Here is a 9,644-nt window from a genome sequence, read left to right as displayed (position 1 = left end):
TTTGCTCAATAACGCTCCAAATGGGATTTATTCGTGTTTTAAGCTGATGTGGGCACATTGTCGTATGCAGTCGGAAGGCGAAAATCACACTGCGCTTGTGACCTTGCCTGAATTTAAAAAACGCGACTCATTTTTTGTGATGAAATGTTTTTCGGTGTCAGAAGTAGCGGCTCCGGCTTTGATTATCGAGATTCTCATATTTAGTTTTAATTGGTGGCTTTATCGAGTTTACATTTTACGGTCCGATTCGATGAGAGGTTAATAAGCGGCTTTTCTAAAGGTATCTTCGGTTTAGAGGTCCGCCGCGGCAATACACGCTTTATAAGATACGTTTGTTGTGATCGTTATAGTATTGTATAAATCTATTGGTGGATTTAATAATTAGAATTATTTTTTAGCCTAAGACTATAACTTGATATTTATTAATATATGTGGGTGAGTCATCGAGGTAACATTAACTATTTTATTACCAAATCGTACGTGAACAGTTTGCGTTGCTATGTGGTGCTTCAATTTCTTTACGGAATCTTTCATGGGATATAATTGTAATGCCCTGTGCTTAATTTTTTATTGTTTAGGCAATAGCCGATATTGATTTCGGTTCTTTGATTTCGAGTTATTATTGCTTGTTTTATTGGTACCTGGGATCATTGTAATTAACCATATCGGAACGTTTCTCGTCTTAGTTCCTTTCGTGTCTACGGTCGGTAATAATTAGTGACTCACCTTGAAATGCGTATGCTCCAAAAATTGGTCTCATATTGTTCATAGAAGATGTTCCTGTTGTGTAATCCATTTTGTGGTAATTGCGGTCGGAGTTTTTAACACTACACGTTAATTCACTGTAACACGATCGCAATATTATATATCAGAAGGATCATGAACACCAATAATTATTTCGCCCATTACACATTTCGTTAAATGTTTAAGGAAAATTTTAATATTCTAATAAAGTTTGTATCGCACATAACGCTGAATAGCGAGGTTATGAGCGAATCAATTACTAAGTTGCTGGCGGTAGCATTATTTTCGGACCCTACGCATGGCTCAAATTACAATAGCATTTCGCTCCACCTCTTTGCTCCCCTACTACTTTTTATTTACTTGTAATAATAGTAAATCACACAAAGTCACGTATGTATTAGTGACGTGTGTGAAAAGGGGTGTTAAATATATTTATGTAAAAATTAACATAAAGTAGAAACGTATAATGGGTCCTAAATCATTTAATGCAAATTTTAGGAACGTGATAAATTATGAGGATATATGTTGTACTTTAATTACATAGTTTATTTAGTAGTTATTCTTATTTTTCTCGAATTTCATTCGTTTACGAACTCTCACTGTAATTTATGAGTATTTCAAAATTTTCGTGTTATATGTATAAGCTAGATGCCGTCCTGATGGGTTTACTCACGCTGTACCACTGTACCAATATTATCATTGACGTCTCATATCGTAACTTCATTTGAAATTTAAGAATTGATTAATATTCCTGCATAATTTAAAACGAACCGTCCGTAAAATAAATGTCCAAAATTGAACAGTGATGTTCGCGTTTCAATGCAGCTGGCGATGTCGACAATACCGTCATGCAAATTATCGACTATTGTATCGATGTATTGTATCGATATATTGTATCGAGCGTACGCGAGTGTCCTGCGAAAGCCGCGCGATTCGTTGCGCGTTTCGTTTTTGGTGAATCTTTGTTGATTTCCAAACAGCTGTCTATGTTTTACGTTTAAAAGTTGAAAAGTTTATTGACGTTATCTTCTATGGAGGATAGTCAATCTGATATAGGGATATATTATATTATCATATGTCTTGGATCATAGATCTATGAGTCAACTTTATTGGACTATGAGATATGATTCATTAAATTAAATTGTCAATTAGAATGGATCAGACATATGGTCACTTATATGATCAAAGATAAATGATCGCGTAATATACCCGTACGAAAAATAATTGTATACTTATAAATTGGAGTGTTTGTTTGATTCAACGCTATAATCTAGGGAACTATTGAGGAATACCATGACGTCTAATTGCAGTACTAATTCCTATGTAAGAAAGTGATGACACTAGATGACCTCTGCCTTTTACCCACACTGGAATTAGTACTGCTTTAAGACATCACGGTATCCCCTCTGAACCGTTTTCAAAACTACTCACATCGTCGGGCATATTCGTTTTGCTGTGAGCGTATTGCTAATATCCATATTGTATCTTCTAGTGGAGTTTAAAATCTTAAGTCTGACTATAGTTTACAAGGCTTTATAAGCTTCGCCTGTATGTTTGAATGTTTGTATGTTTATATGCCACCGACTGCCTTGGACTCGATTTTGACATAATTTAATGGACAAGTTTTATTCAAACTTCGTATATTTATCAAGTTCATGAGTTTATTTTCTTATCCTGATTAGGATCGCCAGGATTTTATAATATCCTAACGCAGAAGAGTGAGTAAGATATAAATTTGTGTTTTTTTTGCTATATTCATTTAATTTATTTATCACATAAAGTATCTAGATATAAATATTCTTAATATTAAGAAACGATAACAGTATTCATAATTTTTAACCCTCGCACATAAAACGAATGTTCAAATTATAAGACAGGCTTATAATCTCCGATCCTTATTAGAGTTCAGAGTGATCGTCCTTTTGATACTTGTGTCTTCACAAAATTAATAAATTTAAATGTAGATAATATTACTCCCTATTGAATTTTTTTTATTAATAATGTATAGTTTGATATTTATCTTTTTATTGTTTAATGCTCTCATAATCATAATTATTACTTTCATCAATGTGTTATCCCAGAATCTAAGAATTTTTATGGAAAAAGTTACTCAATAAGTATGACACTTTTATGTTTAGACTTGTATATAACATTCATGTCTAGATCTAGTCAAGATTAATAAACAATATGCAGGTGGCACTATTTTAAGAATGTAACAACAGCTATTTAAAAGAAAATGAAACGATTTATTTATTATATAAATGTTTATAAACGTCCATGCTCTCCATACGTTTAATGTAATTGTTAAAATTTAAAAATTGCCCACCATAACACTGCGTTTTGTGCTGGTATAATTATAAATAACCAAATGTAAATTGAATCATAAAGAGATATTGTAAAAAAACACGAAGAGTTGTCGTAACGTAATAAAACTGGATTAAAATAAACATCGCAGTGGAAGTAAAAATAATTACAATTTAAAACGTTGATAAAAAGCAACGATCGTCCGAATAAGTTTCAATAAAGGAATATTTTTTCCAATATTCTCTAAATCGAAATGAGGAACGCTTAGTCACGTTTCTCTTTTCCATTGAAGATGTGGAAAAAATGAATGAATGAATACTCGTGTACGGTATACAGTTGCTATGTCAAGTGTCAAAACAAAATCGAGTGGTGCCTTGGGATAGTCGCGGATCTGAAAATCACCCGCGGCGGCGTTATGTCTTCAAGTGAATCCACTTGAAGCATTGTTGCACTTGTTAAAGCTACAGTAGCTGTTTCACAATGGAAAGGGGTTTTAAATATGATAAGTTGAACAAAGCCACTGTTCTTGATGTATGAGCTATACGCTAGTATCTTGGCCATAAATTTGTTCTGTATTTTATTCAACGAATAGAAAGCGAGGCATTGTTTCGTTTCACTTCCTAGCGCAAACAAATTTTAATTAAAATTTCAATTTATTGCACTTTTCCTTAAGTTGGTGTGAGAGCGGGGTTTGGTCTTTCAAAATATTAAATTTGATCATTTTAAAGAGCTCTTTACACTTTTAAATATGTACAAGGGATGTATAAATAGTTTATAATTTGGGTAACTTTAGATTTTATAAAACTACGTGTGTTTTTTATAGATATTTAATAAACTTATACTCGCATACCCTTATCGTATACGATATATATAAGACGGGGTATTTTTTATTTATTTTTGGATTATTGCGTCTAATTGACGAGCTGGTATTCATATTTTAGGCTTTAAAATACTTTCATCACAATGCTAAGTCGGTCGTCACGATTTTGGATGTAAAAGTCGTGTTAGCTCTCCCTTCGCATATTCAATAAGTTTAAAAAATCTATTTCTAAATCAATTCGGAATGCCATTAAAACAATATTTGTGTGTTATGCCTGAATACACATACAAAATAATAGCAAAAGCTATCAGTAATCCGCGCAACGTTAAATGTCAGCTATTCCAGAAATTAATAAACTCCAAGAATGCTAGTCATTAGCTTAGAGAAAAGATACCGACAGGAACAAAATAAATAAAAACAAGACTCGTGTTGCCCTCGGAGTGTTTGTGGAAACAAGTCGAGTGAAATGTGTTAAACGTGGAGCTGAGGTGGGCTGGAAGAGATAAATGCGGGGAACACTCGTAGCTGTGTCCTTCCATCGATATAACATAGGGAAACAGTGGGATTTTATTCGACATTATGTTGTTTTATATTTAGTTCTTTCCATACAACGCTTAATGTGTGTATTTTTTTATGTCAGTAACGTGCAGGTCGTGATTAAAGATGATATAAAATACTTTCTTTCAAAATATATTGTAAATACAAAGTCACTATATTTATAGTTTTTATAAATCAGTTTAGGTGAAATAGGTGAAATCATTTACAAGTATGGTTATTAGCAGAAAACCCAAATGTGTGTATATATTTTAATCTGCTTGATATCTTAAAGCTTATATAATAAATATACAACTCAAAATACGATACTTTATAAAGTCTCATGGAATTACAAAACATTACAGTCAGTAGTTATATAGATATGCATACGGATACCCGTAACATTAATAAACATCCAATAAGGAAATCCATATTAGAGCCCAATAATCGAAATACATATAAAACATACCTTCCGTTACTTCTATATCTTTGTACCGCCCATTAAGTTATTCAATTCACAGCTAGAGAACATTTTACCTCCTATATTAGACTCTAATCCGTCGTCACACGTCCTCAACTCATAATGTGACGCTCGCATGGGCCACATTATAATTTTTCGTAACGGATCATTACAATGACATAGAAAAATTTCACATGTCATTTGGACATATTTCCACAGGTGTTTGTTTTACGGCGCTGGGCGGCCCTTCTACTTTGGAGCTTTTAATTTCATTAGTATGTATTAGTCACTGTTTTTTTTTTGACGTGGCAGAAGTTAATGAATGATATTTGTTAACTATTTTTGTTTCTATATAATATATCTGTATATAAATAGGTATATGAATACATACGATAAAAATATCGTAATTTTTATAATTCATACAACAATTTAAATTAATATGACATATTAGTTAATAGGTATATGTAAATAAGAATTTGTAAGACACACAAACATTATACTGGAGTTAGTATAATGTTTGCGTTTATATGAATGAATATGATTTGTTTATCCATATAACACATATATATTATAGAAAATGTTTGAAACCTGGGAATAAAGACGTATAATTTATTTTATAAATTTTCCAGTGACTAGAAATTACATACATTTCTGTTGACATTTAATTGATCTGATTATATAACATATTTAAAGACACGGATCAAACTTTATAGAAATAAATCATTATGTGTTGTTTTTAAAATTGTGCTAATGTAACTTTTGAACGTTCTTTAATATTTAACAACTAAAAAGTTATCATAAAAAGCCGTACCATACGTACATGTAATTATTATTCTCTTAGTAATTAGAAATGGGTTTCCATGACCATTTCGACTAAAATATCGTAATTGTTGTAAAATTATTGTCTAATACATTATCTGTGTATAATATAATACTGATTCAATTCTTTATGCTACAATATACTTATTCTCCCTTATAAATAGGAGATTGTATAAGTTTAAGTACCAGATAATCCACTTCAGCAACTAAAGCACCTTTGATAGTATTATGCATGCATAGGCTTTAATAGCGCACTTTGATTGATTTTATAAGAGAGAACACACGAGAGAGATTTTATAAGAAAACTTAAATAAATCGATGGTAATATTGAAAATAACATTAAAGCAAGCTATCATTGTCATCATCATCAGCCCATACATATTTCCTTTAACACAGGCCTCATATGAGGGTTCAGGTCATAATCCACCAGGTTGGCACAGTGCAGGTTGGCAGATGTCACGTGTCGAACTTTTGAACCTTGGACATGGTGGTTTTTTCACAATGTTTTCCTTTACCGTTTTGAGCAGTGGTGCTGTTATCCACTTGCGCAGAATAATTAAAAAATCTATTTATTTCCTGCATACTCGCCTGGTTTATCGATTTTGAATTCGAGCTCATCACCACAGAGTCACCACTGCTAATTCGCTAAAAAAAATAAAGTAGCGTAATATCTATCTCAGTAATAACGAGAGTTTAAAAACAAAGCTGAAAAAAATATTAAAAATTCCCAAAACACAAATTAACAGATCTTAATACATAGAGGGTATTAATAGTATGACTGTTAAAAAACTTAATGAACGTATGGGTTTATGATAGGGCCGGAACACACAAGGCATATCGAATGCCGCTAATTATGCACGGAGCCCTCAGGTTTGACATGTGGCTTTAGTTGATGGCAGACTCAATAATTGTCACAATTACTAACCGACCAGGTTTTTTTGGATGTTTTAAATACCTTCGTAATGGTCATTAAGACGTTCCATGTGACTTTAAGACAGAAGTTCCGTGTTATATCTTCTTATTGGATTATTTTTGGATTAAAAATTGTAAGGTATAACAAATGTTTAGTTTGGTTAATCATATTATTATTTGTTGTAGAACAATTCTATAAACGTATAATTTCACATATTTTTTTATCACGTACAACAGTTCTGATTGTTGGTGTGGAGTGGAGTTCTGATTTGAAAGTATAAATTACTATTCCTAAATCCTACTTCAGTTCGAGTATCAAACGATTATTTATAAGGAACATAATTACTAATATACAAATGTTCAATTAAAAATAAGTCGCGTGGACGTCAACGCATTCGCGTACAATTTATAGCGGCTTTGCGCCCGCGCCGCGCTCATTAGCTTCTATAAAAACACGCCAATTTCATATTCGCGCTATGACTCACACCTGTTGCGATTTATTTGAGTTGATTCGATACAACGCTTAACTAGATTCGTTAATATTGCACGGTCATAGGTTTTACATGGATTTAGTCGGAGTAATGATCGATTTGCCGATGAGAACGTAGGCTTTTAGCGAAATTGATGCGAGCTGTTGGAATAATTGTCGTCAATTTCGTTTTATTGCGTTCTAGTAAGATTTAAATCATTGTTGAGCTGAGAGATATAACGCTTGTTAGAATAGGCATATTCACGTAAATGAAAGGATATAATATAGTTATCGTTACGTCTTTGTTTTTATTCTTGACATAACTAGATCTTATTTTTTATGCATACAAGTAAGTAGTCAAATAAGTGTCTAATAGGTACGTATAGTAAATTTTAGGGTATGTTATACGAATTATAGGAAATATAAATGGAATAAAATGTATAAAGGAAAATCATAAAGGTACAAATTTGCCATTTCACATTACTATATTATAGGATTGCTTACATAAATGCAAATTAGATTTTAAATTGTATTATTAAATTTCATTCAAGCCTCGTGATAGGTTTCGCAGTACACATTGCCTTGAACTTTTCATTAGAAGAATATCGAGATATATTGTAACATTTTTTCATTGCAGCAATAAGTAATTGAGTGCAGGGTATGCATCGATGTTTAATCGTTACTCGCAAAGCTATAATATGCTACGGAAATGAGTGCGACCTATAATTTGTTATGGTGTGAGACAGTGCACCGTGTTAGTTGCTTTGCCGTCGTGTGCGGCCCATCAACGTATATTTTCATCGGCATCTTTGCTGTGAAATGGGCCCTGAAGCGTGTGTGAAGCGATTTCAGCAAGTTTCACGCCTTTTTTTGTTTGTTGCACCAAACTGAGCGGCTGCATGCGCTTTCTTATAGAGCGTGAAGTGATGTTGGATGATTTTATGCTAATAAACATTTAGTTTGGGTAGACAAATGTGACAAATTATCAGGTATGTCAAGAATATGCCTTTTTATACACAGGTTTGGGTAGAGGCATGTGTAAACTCATAAATATACATGTGGTAATAGGTTTTGCAGTACAAATTGCATTGAAAGCTATCTAAAATGTTATAATTTATTAATAACAACAACGCTCTAGAGAAGACTTATAAGGATTTTCTTGATAAATCAAATTCTTTCTTTCAAATCGAATAATGAAACAAAGTTTACATATTAATGTGTAAATTTTGTTTCATTTACATTAATAAATGTTCAGTGATAATGCAAATAAATTAAATCGCGTCAATAGAAGATCCGATATCGTCTTTTACAGAAATTTCTTAATTTTAAGGCTTTCTTTGTGTTAACCTGAGATATTAGAAGTCTTGTTACGTATTTAGAAGTTTGTGATGAAATATTCAAAATCACAGCACACATTTTTGTGTTTTTGGATAGTCAAGGGCAGACAGCTACTAGCTACAGCTACTAATATAAAAATTGTAAAAATTAAGAAAAATCGTAAGTAGGGATGTTACTCAAACGCTCTTTTTTGAATTTGACAGAGAATAGCTTTTTACCCTTAATTTTGTAGGGAGGAGCATCAAGGGGGAAACTACTGAATGAGATTGAATTTACGGGTGACTCAGTTTTTTTCAGATGTTCAATAATGTTCGTAAACCGCTAGACCGATCGCAATAAAATTTTAAATTGGGTTAGTTTGAAGTTCGTGAAATGTGATTTTGTAGTTCTCGGATTAGGTTTGAAAGAAAAGGGGATAATTTGTTTAAAATTTATTTAAAAAAGGAATTGCTTTTATCTTTTATTACACTACTTAAAATTTGACTTTCTCCAACCGACTTAAAAAAAAGGAGTCAAGTTTTCGACAACATTTTTTTTGGCTTTGTATCCTTCGAATTTTCGACTGGGTGAATCTATTTTGATGACACTTTTTTATTTGAGCTGGTGCCATTTAAGTATGGTCTATTTCTGACAATTTGAAGGTGCTTTAGCTCTTTGTTGAAAGTAGTTATTATGCCTTATGTTCTATCAATTTACTATGGTCTGAGGGTGATAACTGAGTAAATTTTTATGTTTAACTAGCTGTTCGCCCGGCTGCATCCGTACTTCGTATATTGGGTATTTAGACTGAGGTTGCAGGTTTCTAGTGGTACAACGATTTTTGAAATCGGTCCAGTGGTTTTTGCGTGAAAACGTTACAAACATGCAAAGATACAAACGTTTCGTCTCTATAACATTAGCGAAGACAATCATACAAAGAGTTTAATAAGAGTTTAAGCTGTCACCATATTGTAACGAATAATTATAGCCATAAAGTACAATAGATAGTATTGAATGGCACTTATCTAACAAGGACCATAAGTTTAAAACGATAAAACTGTGCAAACAGATCGCTGTCAAATTAAGGAGTTTTGTAAGACGCCCGCTGAAGCGTTCGGTTTTAATTAAAATTTAAACGACAAGGTTACCGTTAATGAGTTGACGATTTCTACAAGTGTTACAACATACCGTTTTGTATTTCTTTTCAATTATAAGAGTAATGAGTTTCTGTGTTTCGATATTATTGAGGCTATTGTTTTTAAATT

This window comes from Zerene cesonia, chromosome 5 (assembly GCF_012273895.1).
Source record: "Zerene cesonia ecotype Mississippi chromosome 5, Zerene_cesonia_1.1, whole genome shotgun sequence".
In the NCBI taxonomy this organism is placed as follows: Eukaryota; Metazoa; Arthropoda; class Insecta; order Lepidoptera; family Pieridae; genus Zerene; species Zerene cesonia.
This window is presented reverse-complemented; position numbering follows the sequence as displayed.